Genomic DNA, 24,885 nt, shown 5'->3' with positions numbered 1-24,885 from the left:
CATCACCAGTGATAATTCATATTGATATTATGTGCCCTACTATATAATGTGATTTGAAGGACACTTCTTACCAAAAACCCATGACTCCAAACTGATTATGAGAAAAGCATCAAACAAATGCAAATTCAGAAACATTCCAGAAAATATTTGATAGATACTTCTCAAAACCATAGGTCATGGAAAACAAGGAAAATCAGAAATTATCACAGACCACAGAAGACTAAGTAGGCATAATAAATAAATACAATATGCTATTCTAAATGAAATCTTGAAAGAGAAACAAAGACATTGTGCAAAAACATGAGAATTGAATAAAACCTGGGGTTTTGTTAACAACATTGTACAACGTTTAATTTCTTAGTTTTAAAAAATGTATTATGGTTATATAAGATGTTACCATTGAGAAAAGTAGGTGGAGAGTGTTTGGGAAGAAATCTGTATTGTCTGCAATTTTCTGCAAGTTTAAAATTATTCCAAAATATGTAGTTTTAAATGTAGAAAAGATGTGATGAACCTTGGTTGGAGCTATGCAGTCCTCACTTCCCCACTGAATCAATTTAGCACAATTCCCTTAATAGTACAATTTATTATAAACATACTAACAGTTGGCAGCAGTAGTATCCTGACACTTTCACTAAAACAGTACTGTTTCATAATAAAATATGTACCAGCATGTGAAAAGATTAGTAAAAATGAATAAATAGATATTGTATTGCCATGAGTTCTCCAGTTGTAAATTGTTGTCATTTTTTAATTATATTTGTCTTCATTTTGATGCCATAGTATCTTTCCTTGTCATCATATTGTGATAGTGTATAGTAGACATTTTTTATTTTTATTTTTTAGCTCCAAGAGAAACGTGGTCATGCTATGTAAAATAAACTTCCTCATTTATTTCTACTTGTCCAGAAATCAGAAATTTGTCAAAAACTAACATAAACGATAAATTTAACATTATAATAATTGTTAGTTGTATGTATCTAATATTGTTATAAATATTATTGTAACAAGTTATATGTGTTAAGATGTTGCTGTGGGAAAAAAAGCAAAACAAACAGAACAAAATATACAGACTAATTATATTGACTTGTTAATAATAAGAACATATGTCTTTAGTACTCTTTCTAAAAGCTACAAAAATAGCAGTAAGGAATTGTAATTATGAAACTGATGAGAGAGGGAGAGGAGAGAGAGAGGGAAAGACTGGAAGAGTCGGTGAATAACAAATGACTTAGTAGCTGACTTAAGAAGCTGGAGGGCCAAAAGCAGTGACTCAGGCCTAAATCCCAGCAGTTTGAGAGGCTGAGATAGGAGGATCACTTGAGACCTAGGAATTTGAGACTAGTATGGGCAACATAGCAAGACAGCATCTCTACTTTTTTTTTAATTAGCTAGATGATCCCCTCAAGGCTCAAGAATGACTGGCATCAGCTATCTCTGGAAGCAGATGAATGAAGATGAGCTAAAAATTCAAGGATTAATTGAACGTTTATTAAGATTGACTGAGACTCCCAGACTGCTTAGCCCATGTCGTGTAAATGAGCGTGTCCTTCCCCACTGCTATGGTTTGAAGGTCCTCTCCAAAACTCATGTTGAAATTTAACTGCCATTGTAACAGTATTAAAAGATGGGACATTTAAGAGTTAATTAGGCCTCATGAATGTAATTGATGCCAGTATAAAAGGGTGAGTTCTGGCTCTCTTACCCTCTCCAGTCCTTTTGCTGTCTGGCATGTGAGGAACTGTGTTCTCCCTACTGAAGGATGCAGTGCTCCAAGCACCATCTTGGAAGTTTGAACAAGCCCTTACCAGACACCAAACCTGTCAGTGCCTTAATATTGGTTTTTGTAGCCAACAAAACTATAGGAAATAAATCTTGTTCTTTATAAATTACCCAAATGTTAAGTATAATATTATAGCAGCACAAAAATAAAGTAAGACACCCACTGTGACAAAGGCAGAAGGTTTATTCTTCACAGAAAATTGTTCAAAGTTGCCAAGTTTAGGGAGAGGATACTATTTCAATACTGAAGGTTAAGTAAAAGTGAATATACTGTGTAAAGAGTTTGAGTTCCCCAGAAACAGACACTGGAATGACAGTAACATCAGAGTTTCTGTGAGTAAAACTTTAAAGCGATCACCTATTAGCAGAGACCAGAGGGAAGAAAAAGACACACCAGCACTTCCAATCAGCTTTCAGATGTCCCGCCTAGCAATCATGAGGACACAGCCAAAGATTATCAAGTTCTAATAAAAATGACATAAAACGCACCCAAACCATGATAAAATAAAAATAAAAACTCATTGAAAGAATGAGGACCATTAAAAAACACAATTTAAAAATATGCAGTTTACATAAAGCAAAGAGTTTAAGTAAAAAATAATGAGAAAGAATTATTTTAATTTAATAATGTATAACAGGAAAAATTCAAGAACAACCAGTCTTGACTAAAGCCCATGAGAAGGCTCTAGTCAGAAGATAAAATTAATGGAACACATAATGAGTTTGGAAGAGTAGAGAGAGATTTACACAATTGCAGTTCAATTTAAAGTAAATATATGATGACTGCTAAAGCTAAGAAAGTAAAAAAAACCATATCAGCGAAAGCTATCACAACTGAGAATCAGCATAAAATTGTGGTTAAACACGCAAGTGGATTCTGGAGCTGAATTCTTGTGTTCCAATACCGTTATACCATTTTTCTAGCTGTGTGACTTTGGACAATTAATCAAGACTTATTTTCTTCATCCATAAGGTACACATAAAAATATAACAATACCACCTCATATAATTGTTATGAGGGTTAAATGAATAATTATATATTCAGCTACTAAAAGTGCTAGGGGAAAAATAAAAGTTTGAAAAAATGGTAAGCAAAATACAATGTACCTAATGGAGTAATAGTAATTCAATATTATTTTTAAAACATGTTATAATTACATTAGAAAGTTGGACTGGAATGTGTGTGTGTGTGTGTGTGTAATTGTCTGAGACAGAATAATGTTGAGGTAAGAAAATACAGTTCAATTATTATATTCTATGCTACAAAGTTCATAGATAAGGGCTAAAACTGAAAAATCAATAAGTGGTTATATAAGCATGCCATTTGTCAAGATAGAGGTAACACTAACAGAATTAGTTCAAACAGTTCAACGTATTTGATTCTGTACAGAGTTCGATGGTTAGGATCTGCAATATTGTATTAGCTTTGCACGATGAAATGACTCTTTAAACTTATGTGTTACTTTGATGGAAAGTTAAACTATATTTAAAAATTAGTATTGCTATGAATATATGCATACATTCACATGCTTGCTAATGTGTTTATGTCTTTGCCTATTGCTTTTTCTCTGCTTATAATGTCCAATATCTGCTATGTTTTATCTGGCTGTTTTCATCAGTAAGCATGGACCAACTCATATTCTTGGGTTGGAGATCATTACTGACCTACTCATGCAGATTCGATCGCTCATTTATTTGTGTCTTCACTGAAGTGTGAGCATTCCTCCCTAGTACACTGCATTGAAATATCAATTATGTGCCTGCTTTCACTTCTAGGCTGGATGCTCACAATAAGAACTGTTCTCTAATTGTCTCTGTGTTTTAGACTTCAGTATAAAACATAGCAAGTACTGAACAATTAGCTTTCAACCAAACTAAAGGAAGTTAATACTGTGGATTAGGTCCTTGGAGAGGTATGGTGCCCAATGAAGGGTATGCCATACTATTTCCTGGTTCATTCCTTATAATGGATGTCTTAGTCTCCTCAGGCTGTTGTCACAAAACACCATGAACTGAGTAGCTTAAGGCCTTACCTTGAAATACCCTCACATTGGGGGCCAGGGCTTCAGTGGATGCATTTGCAGGAGACACACAGATTCAGCCCTTAATGGGAAAGGACGTCAACTTTGAATTAAAAGTCTGCATGTTATTAATTGGTTATGGGTATTTGGCCTATCCAATATGCCAGCATCTGCCACTAGTCATAGAATTCCTGAAAACTGCTCCACATTTTCCTGAGAGGCGAAATCTTTCTCCTCACTCTTATCTGCCTTTACAAGTGCATGCACACACACATGCGCGCACACACACACACAAACACACACACACCATTTACATGGTTACCATGAATGTTAGCATGTTATTAAATTATGATAACTCATGTTTGTGGCACAATATTGCCTTAGTTGAATGGTTCATGGATATAACTATAATTCTGACACAATAGGTATTCCTCCTTTGGAATTTTGAAACTGAAACTGAGGGAGGAGATTTGTTTCTCCAGGACTGCCTGAAGGTTATATCACCTGAAATTCAGAAATTTCTATCAGTCATGTTCCATACTGCCAGAGATAGAGAAGTGCAGAAAGTCCATCTTAAGATGGAGAATAAAGAACAAAACAGATGCATGAAGCAGAAAAATAAGGAGACCAGAGAAAACTTTGTTTCCATTTATTCCTAAAAATGTGTTCTCAGTCCTAGGTTTCTCCACACACCTTAGTGTGATTCCTTTTTTGATTTAAGTTGTTTTAAATTCGATTCATGGTATTTGTAACCAAAATACTACTAACAAATGCAAAATTAGTGAAGAAAGAATTACACATGATAGTTTGGAAAAGTGTTACCAGATAAGTTATGTTAGAGATAAGGAATTTAGGAGCTGGCTTGTTAAAATAATTATATGTTGCATCTAAACAACATTTGTATGCTAGTCTCTGTTTTTGGGGGGGGTTTTTTTGTTTTTATTTTTGGCATCCATTTTCTGAAATTCATCAGAATACTTTTAACATATATTAACTTGGCCTAAGTTATAATAAAAGTATTATGGGTTAATCTACTCTAAAATTCGGATTGAATGGCAAAGGAAACATTTGAATGAGACACCAAAGTGTGTTGGCAGTGGTGATAAATAATAGAAAAAATTATGATAAACTATGGAACAATCACAAATAGATAACAGCAGCAAAAGAATAATAAAATGGCCTGATGGGGAAGTTGTACCAGTGGATATTGAAGTACCTGAGTATTCTTATATCTCAGGGAAGGTTTGGAATAAGCAAATGTCTAAGATTTGTCAGTAGAAGTTATAGCTTTAAAATATGATTATTTTAGCCTTAGTATGGTACAGACTAATTTACTTCTTATGAGTATCTAAAATTATATATAAAATGTATTTGGACAGGGTAGACACAAGTACGTACTCAGAATATGGTAGCTAGTAGTAGTTCATCAGTGAAAACTGAAATAATATTGACGAGATTTAAAGAAAACTGAGAAAAGTCAGATGACTTGAATTAGTTTTCTATTGCTACTTAATAAATTACCATAAACTTATTGGTATAAAAGAGTGATTATCTCACAGTTTCTGTTGGTCAGGATTCCAGGCATTGTTTGGCTGGGTTCTCAGTAGAGATCTCCTAAAGTTGAAATCCAGGTCGGGCCGGGAGTGGTGGCTCAAGCCTGTAATCCCAGCACTTTGGGAGGCCGAGACGGGCGGATCATGAGGTCAGGAGATCGAGACCATCCTGGCTAACATGGTGAAACCCCGTCTCTACTAAAAAGTACAAAAAACTAGCCGGGCGAGGTGGCGGGCGCCTGTAGTCCCAGCTACTCGGGAGGCTGAGGTAGGAGAATGGCGGGAACCCGGGAGGCGGAGCTTGCAGTGAGCTGAGATCCGGCCACTGCACTCCAGCCTGGGAGACACAGCGAGACTCTATCTCAAAAAAAAAAAAAAAAAAGAAATCCAGGTCTTAGGGCTGTAGTTTTCACTTGGAGCCTGAGGTCCTCATTAATGTTCATAGCGGTTGTTGGCTGAATTCAGTTCCTTGTGACTGTTTTTGTAGGACTAAGGTGGGGTTTTTTGGTTTCTTTTTTCTGTTATTATTCTTTTTTATTTTTAATGCCAGCTCTCAGTCATAGACTGCTCTCAGCTCCTCAAGTTCTCATAGTTTAAAACAGCATAGTTTGTTTCTTCATGGAGAATGGCCAGAGCGTGTTTCCCTGATGCTTCAATGTTGTGATGCGCTTCACATCCTCTGAACATTTATCATGTCACAGACAATGCTTACTTCCACTAATTGGTTAACAGGTTTCCAATAAAACATAGTTTTGACAGTAATAGTGTATGATTTATCTTTGTGCGTGCTTTGTTCATGAATATATTAGACTTTAAGGACATTAATTGATATTTAGAAGAAAGAAAAGAATGAATAAAAAACTAAAAGAAGGAGAGCAAGGATTGATCATGACATTAATAGTAGTGTATTTAAGTTAATTATATATCTATACTAAATAACAAAGTAAGATATTCTTAGTGTTGTCCATAAGTGGTTATAGTACTGTATTAGTCTGTTCTCATGCTGCTGTAAAGAACTGCCTAAGACTGGATAACTTATAAAGGAAAGAGGCTTAATTGACTCAGTTTCTCATGGCTGGAGAGGCCTCAGGAAATTTACAGTCATGGTGGAAGGGGAAGCAGGCACCTTCTTCACAACGCAGCAGGAGAGAGTGTCAGTGTGGGAAGAAGGAACTTTCAAACATTTATAAAAACCATCAGATATTGTAAGAACTCACTATCAGGAGAACAGCATTGGGTAAACTGTTCCCATGATACAATCACCTTTCTCCTTCAACACATGGGGATTAAAGGTTCTCCCTCAACTTGTGGGAATTACAATTAGAGATGAGATTTCAGTGGGACACAGAGCCAAACCATATCATTCCACCCCTGGCCCCTCCCAAATCTCATCTTTTTACATTTCAAAACCAATCATGACATCCCAACAGTTCTCCAAAGTCTTAACTCATTTCAGCATTAGCTCAAAAGTCCACAGTGCAAAGTCTCATTTGAGACAATGCAAGACACTCAATGCCTATGAGCCTGTAGAATCAAAAGCAAGTTAGTTACTTCCTAGATACAATGGGGGTACAGGCATTGGGTAAATACAGCCAAATGGGATAAATTGGCCAAAACAAAGGGGATACAGACCCACACAAGCCTGAAATCCAGCGGGGCAGTCAAATCTTAAAGCTCCAAAATGATCTCCTTTGACTCCAGGTCTCACATCAATGTCACACTGATGCAAGAGGTGAGCTCTTGTAGTCTTGGGCAGCTTTGCCCATGTGGCTTTCCAGGGTACAGCTTCCTCCCAGCTGTTTTCACAGGCTGGCATTGGCATCTGTGACTTTTCCAGGTGCATGGTGCGAGCTGTCAGTGGATCTACCATTCTGGCATCTGCAGGAGGGTGGCCCTCTTTTCACAGCTCCACTAGGCAGGGCCTCAGTGGGGACTCTGTGTAGGGACTCCAATTCTACATTTCCTGTCCACATTGCCCTAGCAGAGGTACTCCATGAAGGCCCCACACCTGCAGCAGAATTCTGCCTGGACATCCATGGTATTTCCATACATCCTCTGAAATCTAGGTGGAGGTTCCAAACCTTAATTCTTGAGTTCTGTGCACCCACAGGCCCAATACCACATGTAAGTTGCCAAAGCTTAGATCTTGTACCCTCTGAAGTAATGGTCTGAGCTGTACTTGGCCCCTTTTGGTACAGCTGGAGCAGCTGGGATGCAGGGCACCAAGTCCCAAGTCCCAAGCCCATAAAACCATTTTCCCTCCTAGGCTTCTGGAATTGTGATGGGAGGGGCTGCCTTGAATTTCTCTGACATGCCCTGGGTATATTTTCCCCATTGTCTTGGTGATTAATATTTGGTTCCTAGTTACTTATGCAAATTTATTCAGCAGGCTTGAATTTCTCTCCAGAAAATGGGTTTTTCTTTTTTCTTTTTTTTTTCTTTTTTTTTTTTTTTGAGTTGGAATCTCACTCTGTCGCCCAGGCTGGAGTGCCATGGCACCATCTCAGCTTACTGCAGCCTCCACCACCCAGGTTCAAGCAATTCCGTGCCTCAGCCTCCTAAGTAGCTGGGATTACAGGTGCCTACCACCATGCTTAGCTAATTTTTGTATTTTTAGTAGAGATGGGGTTTCACCGTCTTTGCCAGGCTGATCTTGAACTCCTGACCTTGTGATCTGCCCACCTCAACCTCCCAAAGTGCTGGGATTACAGGCGTGATCCGCTGCATCTGGCTGGGTTTTTCTTTTTATTGTATGGTCAGGCTGCAAATTTTCCTAACTTTTATGTTCTGTCACCTCTTGAATGCTTTGCTGCTTAGAAATTTCTTCTGCCAGACACCCTTCATAATCTCTCTCATGTTCAAAGTTCCACAGATCTCTAGTGCAGGGGTGAAAAGCCACCAGTCTGTTTACTAAAGCATAACATGAGTGGCGTTTACTCCAGCTTGCAATTAGTTCCTCATCTCCATCTGGGACCACCTCAGCCTGGACTTCATTCTTCACGTGGCTATCAGCATTTTGTTCAAAAACATCCAACAAGTGTCTAGGAAGTCCCAAATTTTCCCACATCGTCCTTTCTTCTTCTGAGTTTTCAAACTATTCCAACGTCTGCCAGTTACCCAGTTCCAAAGCTGCTCCCATATTTTCAAGTATCTTTATAGCAGTACTACATTGTCTGCAGTACCAATTTATATGGAGTACCACTAATTTTTTAGGTTTTAAGAATATTTAGTTGAACAAGACATATGTGGCACCTATACTAAAGCTTATATTTTTGGTGAAACAAAATAAGCAAGTGCACAAATAAATTAACAGTATCATTTTAGATATTTATTAATATCCTAAATAAACATAAAAGAAAATATGATAAACAGTAACATGGCAGATGGTGGTGGTGACTACTGTATTTAGCAGGAGAAGCATAAGAAGGTTTTTCTCAAAGTTTGTTATTCAATCTGAGACCTGAAGTGCAAGAAGTGGTAACTATGAGAAGGTTTGAAACAAGTGGGAAAAAGAAGTGCTAACAAGGTTGGTACATCTGAAAAATCTGGAGAAAGTGAAGCATGGCTATATCTTATTAAGTAAGAAAAGAGTGGCAATAAATTAGATATGAAAGAAAGATAGAAATCAGATTCTGTGGGAAACTATAGGACACAGAAAGGAGGTATTGTTATTGTTGCTGTTTATTCATTTGAGTGTTTATGATTTGGGGGGAGAGTCTAATGGGAAACTACAGAATGGAGAGAGGTAATTTATGTGATACAATTTAAACATGAAACAGAACAAGTTGTAGGAGAATTCCAATTAGAAGAATATTGGAGTGTTCCAAGTGGTATATAATGATGGCCTTTAGTATAACGAAGTGGTGGCAGCGACAATAAACAGACATGGAAAGAAAAGTAAGATATTTGACTGTAGAAAAGAAAAGAAAAGAAGAAAAGAAAAAGAAAAGAGAAAAGAAAGAAAAGTGAAAAGAGAAAAGAAAAAAATAACAGTAACATCAGCAAGATGTCTGACTAGAGGTGCTGGGTGCTTGCCTCATTCTTCACAGAAAAGGACAAAACAATAAACAACTAAAACTTTACTGGATTGTTTGAGGAAGAACACTGGAGTGCAACAAGGGAGTAGCAAGATTCCTATAAAGCATGAATGCCCGGTATATCAGCCTAGAGACATGAGTGAGGCTTCTGCCTCTTCACGTCTTCACTGCAGCCCATCTTCACTGCTGAGACTGGCTCAGATCTGGGAGACACTTCCTTTTGCAGGGAATAGGTCATCAGGAGGCCCCCAACAGCCTCCATTATTACCACAGACATTTGCAGTCCTTACCCCAAGAAAATCCCACCATCCTCACAAGTTATGAGCTGAGTTTGGAAGCTGCCTGGAATTTATATAGCTGTACCACTCCAGAGAAGTAGCACATAATGGACACTCTCCAATGTCCATAGCTCCAGCAGCTGCATCATGATGCTATCTTGAAGCTGGAGCCACTGCTGGAGTGTACCCTTTTCTGCATGTCAGTAGCCACTGTGCCTCTTCAGCCTTGAGGCTTTGCTGCTATACAACCACTCTCACAGGGCCAGCTGTAATACCATAACCCTGGATCTCAGAGCCCAGGCCCAAGAAAAGCCATGACCCTGGTCCTACACAGTAGAGAAGCCAACCCTGGGTAAGACGAACTACTGCATGCCCACATCCCCAGCCAGAGAACCAACTTGGAAATTATATCCTCAGTGTATCCACACTCCAACCACAATATACATATACAATTAGCTGAGGAAACAGCTTGGTAGACCTGCTCCCAGCAAAGCCACACCACCATTGCTAAAATCTCCCACAGCTTAGACCACCAAGGCACTCATACCTATCTTTAATGAGGAGTGTGTCTGATGAATCTGCCTGAAAATTAAATTGCTGGGTCCAAAGGAAGTGCGCTCTACTCAACCAACACCATGGGACCCATTTATGGTAATAAGCCTCTCTCTTTAGGAAAGCTGCTTTTGTGTTTCTACATTTGCCCCTGCACATGTGGTAGAAAAATTGCTCTTCCAGTTTTTTTGTTTGTTTGTTTTTTTGTTTGCCTGGGTGACAGAAGGAGTCCCTGTCCCCCACCACCCCCCAAAAAGAAGAGAGAGAGAGAGAGAGAGAGGTAATAATAATTTTTAAAAGACTCTTTTGGCTTAGGCAACTAAGTAAATATAGATGTCATTTACTGAGATGAAAAAATGTTGATCTTTGAGGGTGATAATTAATCAGACCTCCTCAATGTCCTAAAAGTTCAGGACAAACAAATAAACAGGTGTCAGACAGGTGGAAAGCATTATTACTGATAAGCTGAATTAGAGAATAGAGCTTGGATCACAACTGATTTGTTAACACCACCATGAATTAAATACATTAATTGGATAAGGGCTATAAAATTTAACTGTAGAGTAGCTCCATTGGAACAGGCCATTTACCATGTTTCAGAGTGAAAAAGAAAAAAAAACATCTATATGCTGAGAATGTGATAATTTAAAATAACAAGGGAGGGAGGGAAAGACAGAGAGAAAAAAAGAGAGAGAATGCAAGAGAGAAATTGAGTAGATTTATAATTCACCAAATATAAGATTTACCTTCTTTTATTGGGGAGGAGTGCATAAGTGGTGGAATTATTGTTCAGAAACATTATTTAGCAGGATAAAATATACGGTAACTTGAAGAATAAAGAAAAAAAAATATGTTGGGGTGGAGTTAGGTGCCTCCACAACACACACACAAAAGTTCTGTTTTTGTGAAGTTTGAAATGGATATGACACATCAAAAAAAAAAGTCAAATAGTCAAATACAAAAGTTTAAAGAGTGAATATATCACATATATCGATAGGAAAGCAGATGTCAATGTTGTGCGAAACTATGTGGATATCCAAAGAGCAGTTTAGAAAAAGAAGATAATATAGAGCTAAATAGAGAATTGTAGGGTCCTATGATATTTAGATGCTGCACAGAAGATGAATCTAGAACAAAGGGGACTGAGAGGGAACAGAGGTAGAACTAAAACCAAGAACTTGTGATATCATGGAATCTGAGAAAAGAAATCATTCCAGAAGAGAAATGTACATGTACAGAATGTTCCTGAGAAGTGACTACAGAAGGTAATAACAGGCAGGCCTTGATATATCTGATATATCTTGATAAGTTTCAGCAAAGCAATAGCGATGGAACATGCTTCAAGGTGGATGACTATAGAATGAGAGGTGAAGATATAGAAATAAAGTGTAAGCAACTCTTTCGAAAATGTGTAAATGTGTGTATGTGAGTGTGTAGGTTACTTACACTTTAACTGCAGGGGAATATGAGTAATGGAGGCTAATTTTATTAGTAGTTTGTTTTTGCAGAGGGACTTGGAATGTAGTGGCCATATTCTTCTACACTGCCTACTGGTTTTTTAATTTTTAATTTTGATGGGTAGATAGTAGGTGTATATTGATTGGATACAAACATATTTTGATACAGGCATACAATGTATAATAATAATGTCAGGGCAAATGGGGTATCCACCACCTCAAGCATTCATCACTTCTCCGTGTTACAAACATTTCAATTTTACTGGCTCAATGACTCAAAATTGTACAACAAATTGTTGCTGACCATAGTCACCTTGATGTGCTATAAAGTACTAGATCGTATTCATTGTATCTCACTATATTTTTGTACCCATTAACCATCTCCCTCCCCTCCACCCTCCAACTACCCTTCCCAGCCTCTGGCAACAATCATTCTACTCTCTGTCTCCATGAGTTCAATTGTTTTAATTTTTAGTTCAAACAAGTGAGAGCATGTGAAGTCTGTCTTTCTGTGCCAGGCTTATTTCACTGAAGGTATATAATATCCTCCAATTTTATCAGTGTTGTTGCAAAGAACAGGATCTCCTTTTTTATGACTGAATACACTCTACTGTGTATATATTCTACATTTAGTTTATCTACTTGTCTGATAATGGAAACCTAGGTTGATTCCAAATATTGGGTAATAAACATGGACGTGAAGGTATTTCTTCAATATACTGATTTCCTTTCTTTTGATTATTTATCTAGCAGTGAGATTGTTGGATTATATGGAAGTTCTACTTTTAGTTTTTGAGGTAATTCCACAAGGTTCTCCTTAGGGGTTGTACTAATTTGTATTTCCATCAAGAGTGTATGAAGTTTCCCCTTTCTCCACTTCCTCACCAGCACTGGTTATTGCCTGTCTTTTGGAGAAAAACCATTTCAACTGGGGTGAGATGATATCTCATTTTAGTTTTAATTAGCATCTCTCTGATGATCAATGATGTTGAGCACTTCTTCGTATACCTGTTTGCTATTTGTATGTTTTCTTTTGAGAAAAGTCTATTCAGATCTTTTGCCCACTTTTTAATCAGATTATTAGATTTTTTTCATATTGTTTGAGCTCCTTGTATATTCCACTTATTAATCCCTTGCCAGGTGGAAAGTTCGCAAATATTGTATTCCATTCTATGGGTTGTCTCTTCACTTTGTTGATTGTTTCCTCTGCTGTGCAGAAACTTTTATTAGTAACTTGATGTGATCCGATTTATCCATTTTTGCTTTAGTAGCCTAAGCTTTTGGGGTGTTACTCAAGAAATCTAGAGTCAGACAATGATCTACAGAGTTTCCCCCAAAGTTTTCTTTTAATAGTTCCATAGTTTGAGGTCTTAGATTTAAATATTTAATCCACTTTGATTTTATTTTTGTATATAACAAGAGATAAGGGTCTAGTTTCATCCTTTTGCATATGGATATCTAGTTTTCCCAACACCAGGTATTGAAGAAACTGTCCTTTCTTCTTGGCAACTTTGCTGAAGATGAATTCATTGTAGATGTATGAATTTATTTTTAGGTTCTTTATTCTGTTACATTGATCTATGTGTCTTTTATGCAAATATCATGCTATTTTGGTTACTGTAGTTCTGCAAAGTAATTCGAAGTAAGGTAATGTGATTCCTTCAAATGTGATTTATTTTGTTCAGTTTGCTCAGGATAGATTTGACTATTCTGGGTCTTTTGGGGTTAGGTATAAATTTTAGAATATTTATTTTCTTTTCTGTGAAGAGTGTCATTGGTATTTTGATAGATTGCATTGAACTTGTAGATTGCTTTGGCTAGTAAGAACATTTTGATATTGATTCTTACTATCCATGAGCATGGAATATCTTTCTATTTTTTTGTGACCTCTTCAATTTCTTGCATCATTGTGAAGATCTTTCACTTCTTTCATTAAGTTAATTTATTGGTATTTTATTTTATTTGTAGCTACGGTAAAAGGGGTTACTTTCTTGATTTCTTTTTTACATTCACTGTTGGTATACAGAAACACAACTGATTGTTTATGTTGATTTTGTATCCTGCAACTTTACTGAATTTATCAGTTTGAATAGTTTTCTTGTGGAGTCTTCAGGTTTTTCCAGATATAAGATCATATCATCTTCAAACAAGGATAATTTAACTTACTCACTTTTAATTTGAATAGCTTTTATATCTTCCTCTCATTTGATGCTCTAGCTAGGACTTCCAGGACTATGTTAAATAACAGTGATGAAAGTGGGCATCCTGTCTGGTTCCAGATCTTAGAGGAAAGTCTTTCAGTTTTTCCCTGCTCAGTGTGATAACTAGCTGTGAGACTGTCATATATAACTTTTATTGTATTAAGGTATGTTGCTTCTATACCCATTTTTTTAATCATGAAGTAATGTTGAATATTATCAAATGCTTTTTCAGCATCAGTTGAGATGACTATGGTTTTTGACCTTCATTCTGTTGATATGATGTATCACTTTGATTAATTTGCCTGTGTTGAACCACACTTGCATCCCAGGGATGAATTCCACTTTTTTATGATAAATGAACATTTTAATGTGTTGTTGAATTTGGTTTGCCAGTATTGTGTTAAGAATTTTCACATCAGAGTTCATTGGAAATACTGGCCTGTGGTTTTCTTTTATTGACGTCTCTTCTTCTGCTTTTGGTGTCACAGTAATACTACCTTCCTAAATGAGTTTGGAATTATTCCTTCCTCTGTTTTTTTCAAATAGTTTGAGACAGATTAATTCTTTTTAAATAAAACTAATTGGTAATTGATTGGCAAAATTCAGCGGTGAAGCCTTTGGGTCCCAGGCTTTTCTTTGCTGGGAGATTTTTTTTTACAGCTTTGCTCTCATTACTTGTTATTAGTCTATTCAAATTTTGGATTTCTTAGTGGTTTAATCTTGGCAGGCTGTATATGTCTAGGAATGTATCCATTTCTTGCAGGTTTCCCAATTTATTGGCATATAGTTGCTTATAGTAGACTCTAATGAACCTTTGAATTTCTGTGAAATCAGTTGTAATCTCCCCTTTACCATTTTTTATTTTATTTATTTGAGTTTTCTCTATTTTATTCCTCACTTAGCCTGGCTAAAGGTTTGTCTATTTTGTTTATCTTTCCAAAAAAGAAAACTTTTAATTTAGTTAATAATTTGCATTTTTATTTCAATATTTCCATTTTATTTATTTTCATTTTGATATTTATTGCTATATATACATATTGATATATATTTATTGAAGTTTTTATACTTTTTTGCTATAGGCACTTATTGTTATAGACATTTCTCTTATTACTATTTTTGCTGTATCCTGTAAGTTTTGGTATGCTGTGTATCCATTTTCATCTGTTTCACTAAATTTTTTAATGTTCCTCTTAATTTTTTCATTGACCAACTGGTCATTTTGGAGCATATTTTTAAATTTCCATGTGTTTGTATAGTTTCCAAAATTTCTCTTGTTATAGATTTCTGGTTTTCTTTCATTGTGGTCAGAGAAGACACATGATATAATTTCCACTTTTTTGAAAATGTTAAGACTTATTTTGTGGCCTAACATATGACCTATCTTTGAGAATAATTCCTGTTCTGAGGGGAATAATGTATATTCTACAGCTGTTGGGTGAAATGTTCTATAAAATTTTTACATTCTCTTGCTGAATTGATACCTTTATCAACATATAATGACTTTATTTGTCTCTTTTTCTAGTTTTTATGTTGAAATCTATTTATTCCTGGAACAAGTATAGCTCATCCATCTCTTTTTTTGGCTCCCATTTGCGTGGAATATCTTTTTCCAACCCTTTATTTTCAGTCTGCATATCTTTATAAGTGAATTGTGTTTATTGTAGACAACAGATCCATTGGGTTTTGTTTTTTGAAATACATTCAGCCACTCTATGTCTTTTGACTGGAAAATTTAGTCCATTTACATTCAATATCATTATTGCTAAGTAACCTACTCCTGTCATTTTGTTATTGTTTTCTAGTTGTTTCATGGTCTTCTCTTCCTGCCTTCCTTTTAGAGAAGATGCTTTTCTTTTAGAAAATCTTCCTTTCTTTTAGAGAAGATGATTTTCTATGGTGGTAAATGTTAATTACTTGATTGTTTTTTCTTATGTATCTTTTGTATTTTGTTAAGATTACTATGAGACTTTGAAACAACATCTTATAAAAATCCATTACAACTTAATTCTTATTGCAAAAACAATCTAACAAGCAAAGAAAAAAGTATTATAAACTCTACACTTTAACTTCATTCTCTTCATTTTTTGCTATTTTGTGTTGTTTCTATATACTTCTTATTATACTGTCTATATCATAAAACGTTGTTGTAGCTATCATTTTGATAGGTTCGTCTTTCAGTCTTCCTACTGAAGAGGTTATTAGTATATATATTATATATATACTATATATTAGTAGTTTACATATAGCTATGACAGTATTATAATATTGTTTATTTGTCTGTGTACTTATTGTTACCAATGAATTTTATGTTTTCAGATGATTTCTTATTGCTCATTAACATCCTTTTCTTTCAGGTTGAAGATCTCCCTGTAGCTTTTTTTTTTTTTTTTTTTTTTAGGATAGGTCTAGTATTGATGAAATCTCTTAGCTTTTGGGGGTGGAGTAGAGGAGGGTCTGGAAGAGCCATTATTTCTCCCTGGGGTTTGAAGGATAATTTCACTAGATATATTATTCTAGGATAAAATTTTTTTCTTTCAGCACTTTAAATATATCATGCCACCCTCTCCTGCCTGTAATATTTCCACTGGAAATTTGCTGCCAGACATTTTGGAGCTCCTTTATATGTTATTTGTTTCTTTTATCTTGCTGCTTTTAGGATCCATTTTTTATCCTTGGCCTTTGGGAGTTTGACTATTATAGGTCTTGAGGTAGTTTTGTTTGTTGTAAATCTGCTTGGTGTTCTATAACTTTCTTTTACTTGAATACTGATATCATTCTGTAGGGTTGGAAAATTATCCATTATTATCGCTTCATATAAACTTTCTACCTTGGTTTCTCTAACTCCTCTTTAAGGCCAATATCTTCTAGAGTTACATTTTTAAGGTTATATTCTAGATCCTTTTTTGTGCTCTGTTCTTCTTAATTCTTTTGACTTCTCTGACTGTCTATTTTCAAATAGTCTGTTGTCAAACTCACATTTTTTTCTGCTTGATAAATTCTGCTGTTAAGAGACTCATGTATTCTTCAGTTTGATTCTTTTTAATTATTTCAATCCCTTTGTTAAATGTATCTGATAGAATTCTGGATTCCTTCTCTTTGTTGTCTTGGATTTTTCTGAGCATGGTTAAAAGAGCCATTTTTAATTCTCTGTCTGAAAATCCACGTATCTCTGTCACTCTGAAATTGCTCACTGGGGCCTTATTTTGTTGTCAGTGAAGTCATGTTTTCCTGGTTGGTCTTGATTATTGTTGATGTTGATCACTCTGGGCATTGAAGAGTTAGTATTTACTCTAATCTTCTTTAGTCTGGGCTTGTTTGTATCCATCCTTCTTGAGAAGGCTGTCCAAGTATTTAAAGGGAATTGAATTTTGTGATCTAAGTCTTTGGTCAATGCAGCTATATGTGCATTAAGGGTCACCCCGGTCTCAGTAATGCTGTGACTTTTGTAGGTTCAGAGGCACCACCTTGGTAGTCTTGGGTAAAATCTGGGAAATTTCTCTGGATTACCAATAGTGTCTCTTGTTCCCTTCCCATACTTTCCCCCAGACAAACGGAATCTCTCTCTATCCCTGCTGAGCTGCCTGGAGTTTGGGGATAGGTGATACAAGCACTGCTGCAGCCACCACTGCCATGACTATGCTGGGTCACGCCTTAAGTGAACAAAGTATTTGGTCTTGCCCAAGGCCTGTGGAAACTATTTTCTGGTGATTGCTGATGTTTATTCAAAGCCCAAGGACTGTTTAATCAATAGGTTATGAATCTTGCTGGTACTGGATCTTTCCCTTCAGTACAACAAGTTCCATTCTGGCCCAGGGTGAGTCTACGAATGATGTCTGGGAACTGGGACCTGGGATTGGCAACTTTAGGAATCTGCATAGTGCTTTCTTTTACCGGGACCGAGCTACTAACCAGGTTGCAAGACAAAGTCCTCTTTATTTTTCTTCTCCTTCCCTCAAGCGGAAGAAATCTCTGTCCACGGCTACCACCAACCCAGGCACATGGTGACTAGAGACTGCAGCCTGGCTACTGCTCATGTTTATTCAAGGCCCACAAGCTCTTTAGTTAGCACCTGTGAGTCCTGCAGGCCCTTCAGGGCAGTAGTTTCTCTCCTGGCTTAGGGTGGATCTAGAAATGCCTTCCAGTAACTAAGATCTAGAATTATGGACTTTAGTAGTATGTTTGATGCTTTATTTTACTTTGGCTGAGCTGGTAACCAAGATGCAAGATAAAGTCCTTTTTGTTCTTTATTCTCCTTTCCTCAAGCAGAAAATGTCTCTCGCCAAAGCCACCATAATTTTCAATGTACTGGGTCACACCTGAAGCCAGCACAATACTGGGTGGTGACTGCTGTCTGGCCACCACTGATATTTATTCAAGGCCCAATGGCTCTTTAGTTAGCAAGTCATGAATTCTGCCAGGAATGGCTACTTCCCTTCAGGTGCCCCAGCTGGTATCTCACCAGGTCATGAGTGCTTTGCTGCTTAGAAATTTCTTCTGCCAGATACCCTTAATAATCTCTCTCATGTTCAAAGTTCCACAGATCTCTAGTGCAGGGGAGAAAAGCCACCAGTCTCTTTACTAAAGCATAACATGAGTGACGTTTACTCCAGCTTGCAATTAGTTGGGAAGGCTGGTGTCAGTGAGTCAAGACTGTTTTTCATACCTTCTTTGGTGCCTCTTTCCTTGACATGATCTTAAAACCAGGTACTGTCATCGCTCACCTGATTTTTGGTTCTTATGAAGGTGTTTTGTGTGTGGATAGATGATCAATTTGGTGTTTTTGCTGGGGGATGATTGCTGATGGGCTCTATTTGGCCAGCTTGCTCTGTCTTGCCACATTGCTCATTAATTGAGAATACATACACGTTTTTCTAATGCTCTGTAACCAGTTTGTTCATACATACAATAGAAGTATTACAACTATCATGGCTTGTTGTCAGAAGTAAAAGTATTAACACACATAAATCACTTAGAATTTCTAAGATATTAAAGGGACCCATTTATCCTTAACTACTGTTATTTTTATTGATTACTATTATCTTTATATGCCTTTACACATTTTAGTATCAACAAGAAATAGATCCTCTGAAAGTATTGTTAATTAATAAGTAAATGACTGATGGAGTATTTTTCTGCCTCTAGATCCAGTTTACAAAAGGTCAGAGGAATCAGCTTAATCTAAATTCAAAGCTATGGTACTCTGGAAATTTACTAGAAATCCTTCAGTTGTACACATACAAGAAGTTATTTATGCTATGTAAAATATACTTAAATTAAGCTGTTAAAAATCAACTTAAGGCCGGGCGCGGTGGCTCACGCCTGTAATCCCAGCACTTTGGGAGGCCGAGGCGGGCGGATCACGAGGTCAGGAGATGGAGACCATCCTGGCTAATATGGTGAAACCCCATCTCTACTAAAAATACAAAAAATTAGCTGGGTGTGGTGGCGGGCGCTTGTAGTCCCAGCTGCTCGGGAGGCTGAGGCAGGAGACTGGCGTGAACCCAGGAGGCGGAGCTTGCAGTGAGCCGAGATCGCGCCACTGCACTCCAGTCTGGGAGACAGAGCGAGACTCTGTCTCAAAAAAAAAAAAAAAAAAAAAAAAAAAAAAAAAAAAAAAAAAAAAATCAAATGAGCAAGACCTATTTCCTATGCAGCTATAACTCTAATCATGGAGCTACTAAAGCAGAGTAAGAGGTGTTGTTGTTTCCAGATTCCAAGCAAGCAATTCTGTTGGAAGATAAATGATTCTCAATGAACTTATTTGCCTGGCATGCAATTCAGTATTTTAAAAGGTTCTTCTCCTTCTTCTCCTTCTCCTTCTCCTCCTCCTCCTCCTCCTCCTCCTCCTCCTCCTCCTCCTCCTCCTCCTCCTCCTCCTCCTCCTCCTCCTTCTTCTTCTTCTTCTTCTTCTTCTTCTTCTTCTTCTTCTTCTTCCTCTTCCTCTTCCTCTTCCTCTTCCTCTTCCTCCTCCTCCTCCTCCTTCTTTCTTCTTCTTCTTCTTCTTCCTCTTCCTCTTCCTCCTCCTCCTCCTCTTCTTTCTCCTCCTCTTCTTTCTTCCTCTTCCTCTTCTTTCTTCCTCTTCTTTCTTCCCCTTCCCCTTCCCCTCCTCCTCCTCCTCCTCCTCCTCTTCCTTCTTTCTTCTTTCTTCTTTCTTCTTTCTTCTTTCTTCTTTCTTCTTTCTTCTTTCTTCTTTCTTCTTTCTTCTTCTTCTTCTTCTTCTTCTTCTTCTTCTTCTTCTTCTTCTTCTTCTTCTTCTTCTTCTTCTTCTTGTTTCTTCTTCTTTTTAATTTTTATTTATTTTATTTTTTTTGAGACAGAGTCTCACTCTGTCACTTAGACTGGAGTGCAATGGCACAATCTCCACTCGCTGCAACCTCTGCCTCCCGGGTTCAAGCAATTTTCTTACCTTAGACTCCCACGTAGCTGGGATTACGGGCGCCTGCCACCACGCCCGGCTAATTTTTCATATATTTTTTTAAGTAGAGATGGGGTTTTGCCATGTTGGCCAGGCTGGCATCAAACTCCTGATCTCAGGTGATCCACATACCTCGACCTCCCAAAGTGCTGGGATTACAGGCGTGAGCCACTGCGCCCGGTCCTGAGTAGAATCATTAATGGTTAGTAATTCTTATAGATTACTAATGTCTGCATTTTAGTAAGTAGATTATATAAATTTATGAAATCACAAAATGTTATTTAAGATATAGTATATGCCCAAGCTCAACTCATTCATAATTTTAAAATAAAGTATAATGAAAAATATTAAATTTAGATGTATGAATAATAATTGTAATATTTTTATAGGCTTATGTGATCTTAAAATTGGCAAAGTCCTTCACGTTAGTCTGGGAAACTTAGAGGTTTTACAGTTTTCTTTTTATATCATTTTTACTTAACCCTATTGTTGATGAAATTCTCTGGGCTACATATCAAATAAAGATTTATTTGGCGCTCACTTGATTCCAAGAAGGATATAAAATGGTTGCACCTAAATTACTGAGCCATAAATTCTGTTTCTAAATGACATGTTATTGAACCATTCTATACCAATGCCATTTCTGAATGAAATTTGAATCATATCAAGAGCTTAAAATAATTTCTAAAGGAATGTACTTATTTGACAGAGTAAACTTTTTTTGGCTATAGTAGACATTCCTGATGTATAATTTTATAGCCTTTTCTGTAAAGAAAAAAAACCCCAGACTCCACAAAGTTACAGCTAGACAGGAGAAATACTAATAGTTCTTATGATCTATAACTGTAGGATGATCATAATTAACAATAATATATCATTTCACACAGCAAGGAGGATATTGAACATTCCCAACACAAAGTATCATAAATATCTGAGATGGCGAATATACTAATTACTCTGATCTGATCACTATACATATGTGTATTGAAACATCACTATGTAGCCCAAGAATAGGGACAATTACTATTTGTCAATTAAAAAGAATTGAAAAGACAAACGCCAGCCATTTATTTCTCAAAAATTACATGACACATATGTTTTGTTCAAGAGTAGTAGATACAGGATAGTAAATTAGCAATGGAAATTACACTTTAGATATCCAGTTTTGAGATCAGAGCCCATTCCATTTACAAGCTCGAATGCACCATTAATTAGCTGTGTGAGGCTGGACAAGTTATTGAATTGTTTTAATCTCTTTGTAATATCCTGCTTTTAGGGCCTATAAAACCTAAATCATAGGATTATAATAAAGATTAATTGAGATACATAATATAACACACTATACAGAGTAAAGTACAAAGTAAGTACTGAAGGTTATTTTTGATAATGATGACAATGATTAAGAAATGAGTAAAACAACAGTATTTTCAACCTAGTAATGTGGAAAAACTATATTCAAATGGTTACAAAATTAATTATCTATTTCTGTATAAGCTCATCAGTAATTAAAATTTCAAAAGAACTAACTTGAGTATTTGATAACATTCTGAATATTGAAAAGATATGGAAAACCAATCCCAGACCTATTACAGAATTTAAACTGGGCATTTTCACTAGATGATATCTTTCAGTTTCTCAGTTGAAGCTTTTCATGTAAGAAGATAAAAAGACCAACAGGGTAACAGCAGTGGTCTAGAGAATAATACACTCTTACTATGTTTTTGCCATAATATGGCAATAAAAGAGAGAAATGGAGGAGAATGATGGGATAAAGGGGCATGTTATCATAATCTTTAATCTTTTGTCCACTCCAACCCATTCAGTTGTAATGTTCCAATACTCATGTTAAGAGTCAATCAATTTAATTTGTGGTATTATCAAACCAATTTTAAACTATCAGATTAATCTTTTTCTTGGATTTGAAAATTAATTTAATTTAGCATGATCTTTATGATGGTATAAATAAATAAATGAGGACAAAATAGTATTTGCCACATGAAAATCGTAAACACATTGCACAGATACAACTATGCTGTAGTGATTAGGTAAATTTAGCTACATTGGGAAAAGCTTTAGGCTTTGGAGTTTGTGAAAGAATTATCTGCTCTAGCTTTTGTATATGCATGTGAGGTGATCAAGTAAAAATAGAACTAAATTCACATTCCTTTTTAAAGTCATATTGGAATTAATTATTTCTTTCTTCCTTAATTATGCCAGTCAAGTGTGCTATTTTTATTCTAACAAGAGAAAGAGGAAGAACCTTGAGAATATGAGAAGGTATGGGATCCAATTAATAAGTAGAGTTGTGGACCGCTGATAGAGAAGAAATACAGACTTCACTGAGAGGAGAGAAGAAAATTTGAGTCAAGCATAGAAACATTAGTATATTTGGTGGTTAGGAACTTGTTACCTGATCTTTTTTTTCCCCATTGAAGTTGTATCTTAGTATCATGACATCACAAAATCATATATCTAAAGAGAATTGATTTTTGATTTGTTCTATTTGCTTACTCATTCTGCAAACACTTATTGAGTTTTGCTAGTATATGCCAGGTGCCATGGAAATTGCTGGAGTTAGGGGAATGTAAAATAGGAACTTACAGCCTAATAGGGTATACTGACATTAAATAAACTGTCAAGCAAATAAATGCATAATTAAAATTTTATCTATGTAAAATAGAGCCCTTGCAAGAATTATTCGAGCAAGTAGAACTTCAGATGACACATAAAAATTTTAGGTGTAGTCACCAGTCAAAAAGTAGGTAAAGAGTGGTCTAGCCAAGGCAATCACATGTGAAAATTCTAGGTGCAACAGTTTATGACAAACTTAATGCAGGGAAAGACACCAACCTGAGAGGTGACCGGAGCATGTTTAGTGGATAAAGGCCCAGGATGGTGTTTCTAGACCAGGGATAGACCTCAAAGCAATGTTTAAGGTTTGAATTTTATGCCAAGGGTATGGGAAGCAATTTAGGGATTTATTTGTTTAATATAGTGCAGCACACCAACATGGCACATGTATACATATGGAACAAACCTGCACGTTGTGCACATGTACCCTAGAACTGAAAGTGTAACTAAAACAAACAAACAAACCAAAAAAAACATAACATTGAATGCTAGACATGGCTGGTAGCAACACAATAATGATATTAATGATCCAATCTTTTTTGTTTTCCATTCAGCCACCTTGAGTATATATATTTTACCTTCATATCTCATGGTTGACTTTGGGTTCTCCAGTTCAGTACTTACACCCTCCATCGAGGCAGCTCAAAGACAGAGGGGGGAAATGGTCAAAGGGGCCCTGAGATTCTCTCATGAACTCAAGAAAAAATCCTTTCTCAATAATTTCATTTGCCACTCATCAGAAATGGTGACAAAATAGGTTAGGAATTAATAATTTATGCCTTTAGCCTTTCTGGTAGGACAGACCAAGGGCTAAGGATATATATGAGAGGCTTTGTATAGCAGATCACATTATCTGCCACTATCATTCCTTTAACTACCCAATATTCCTTCTTTCAAAGGTAACAATTTATGTGGAATGCCATCATCACCTCACTAAGAAAAGTAGCTCCAAGGTCTCAGGATTGCATTCAGCTCAAAACTTAGGATATTTTGTATGACATATGGTTTCTTATGTCATGGTAAGACCCCGATCCAAAAGGAGCCCTTGGTCTTTTAAGTTCAATAAACTCATCAGGTAATTGAGGCTACGCAGGTCAAGTTGTTTTCAGGATGACCACCTGTGGAGAGATGGCAAGACGATCTCTTAGAAAGAGTCTGTTCTTACATGATAGTATTCTTTCGGACCAGTGATTTACAGCATCCACCTAGAGCAGTATTCTATCTATCTGCCTTCTGAAGCCAGAAATGATTTTAGAAACAGTTTCCATATCATTCTTTTCATACCACCTCCTCCCTATATAGACAGCTCAAATGACATTCAGTTACTCGCCTTCCATATGTCTGTGGTTTAATTATAATTCACACTGCCAGAGAGGGATGCTAAATCACAGAAATCTGCCAGAGCATGCTGGCACAGCATGGGCATTTTCCATGTTCATCTTTTCTCTGACTTAAAATTGATACTAACAGCCATCATTCTTCAGGAAGCTTTTCTAAGAAGTACTGACCACCAAGAATGAAAGAGAAATAAACTATGTATTGCCTCAAGCAGAAAATGACTGCTGCTAAACTGCCTAAATACAAATTTAAGATGCTCAGTTAAAGCCTCATATGACAAGATCTTTTCCATTTCATCAACGAATCACATATGTCCTGTCTAATTTATCCTGTGTGGATAAGAAGGTGTTAGCTATTCTAACACAAAGGAAAAAAAAATCAGAAATAGAACAAATTTACATGAGACAAAATAACTAAGAATAAATTGATAAATTAAAGCCACCAAGAATAGACATTTTAAGGTCTACAGATTTCTTTGAGGTGAATTATATGGAATAGACCATAAAATAAGGCACTTCCATTTAGGTAAAATAGAAGGTGTAGCACATTTAAATAGCAAAAAAAAAAAAAAAAAAAAAATTCTCAAGACAGCATTCTCTAAGAGGTTTCAGTTACATGAT

The sequence above is a fragment of the Macaca nemestrina genome, chromosome 13 (genome assembly GCF_043159975.1).
Source record: "Macaca nemestrina isolate mMacNem1 chromosome 13, mMacNem.hap1, whole genome shotgun sequence".
Classification (NCBI taxonomy): Eukaryota; Metazoa; Chordata; class Mammalia; order Primates; family Cercopithecidae; genus Macaca; species Macaca nemestrina.
This window is presented reverse-complemented; position numbering follows the sequence as displayed.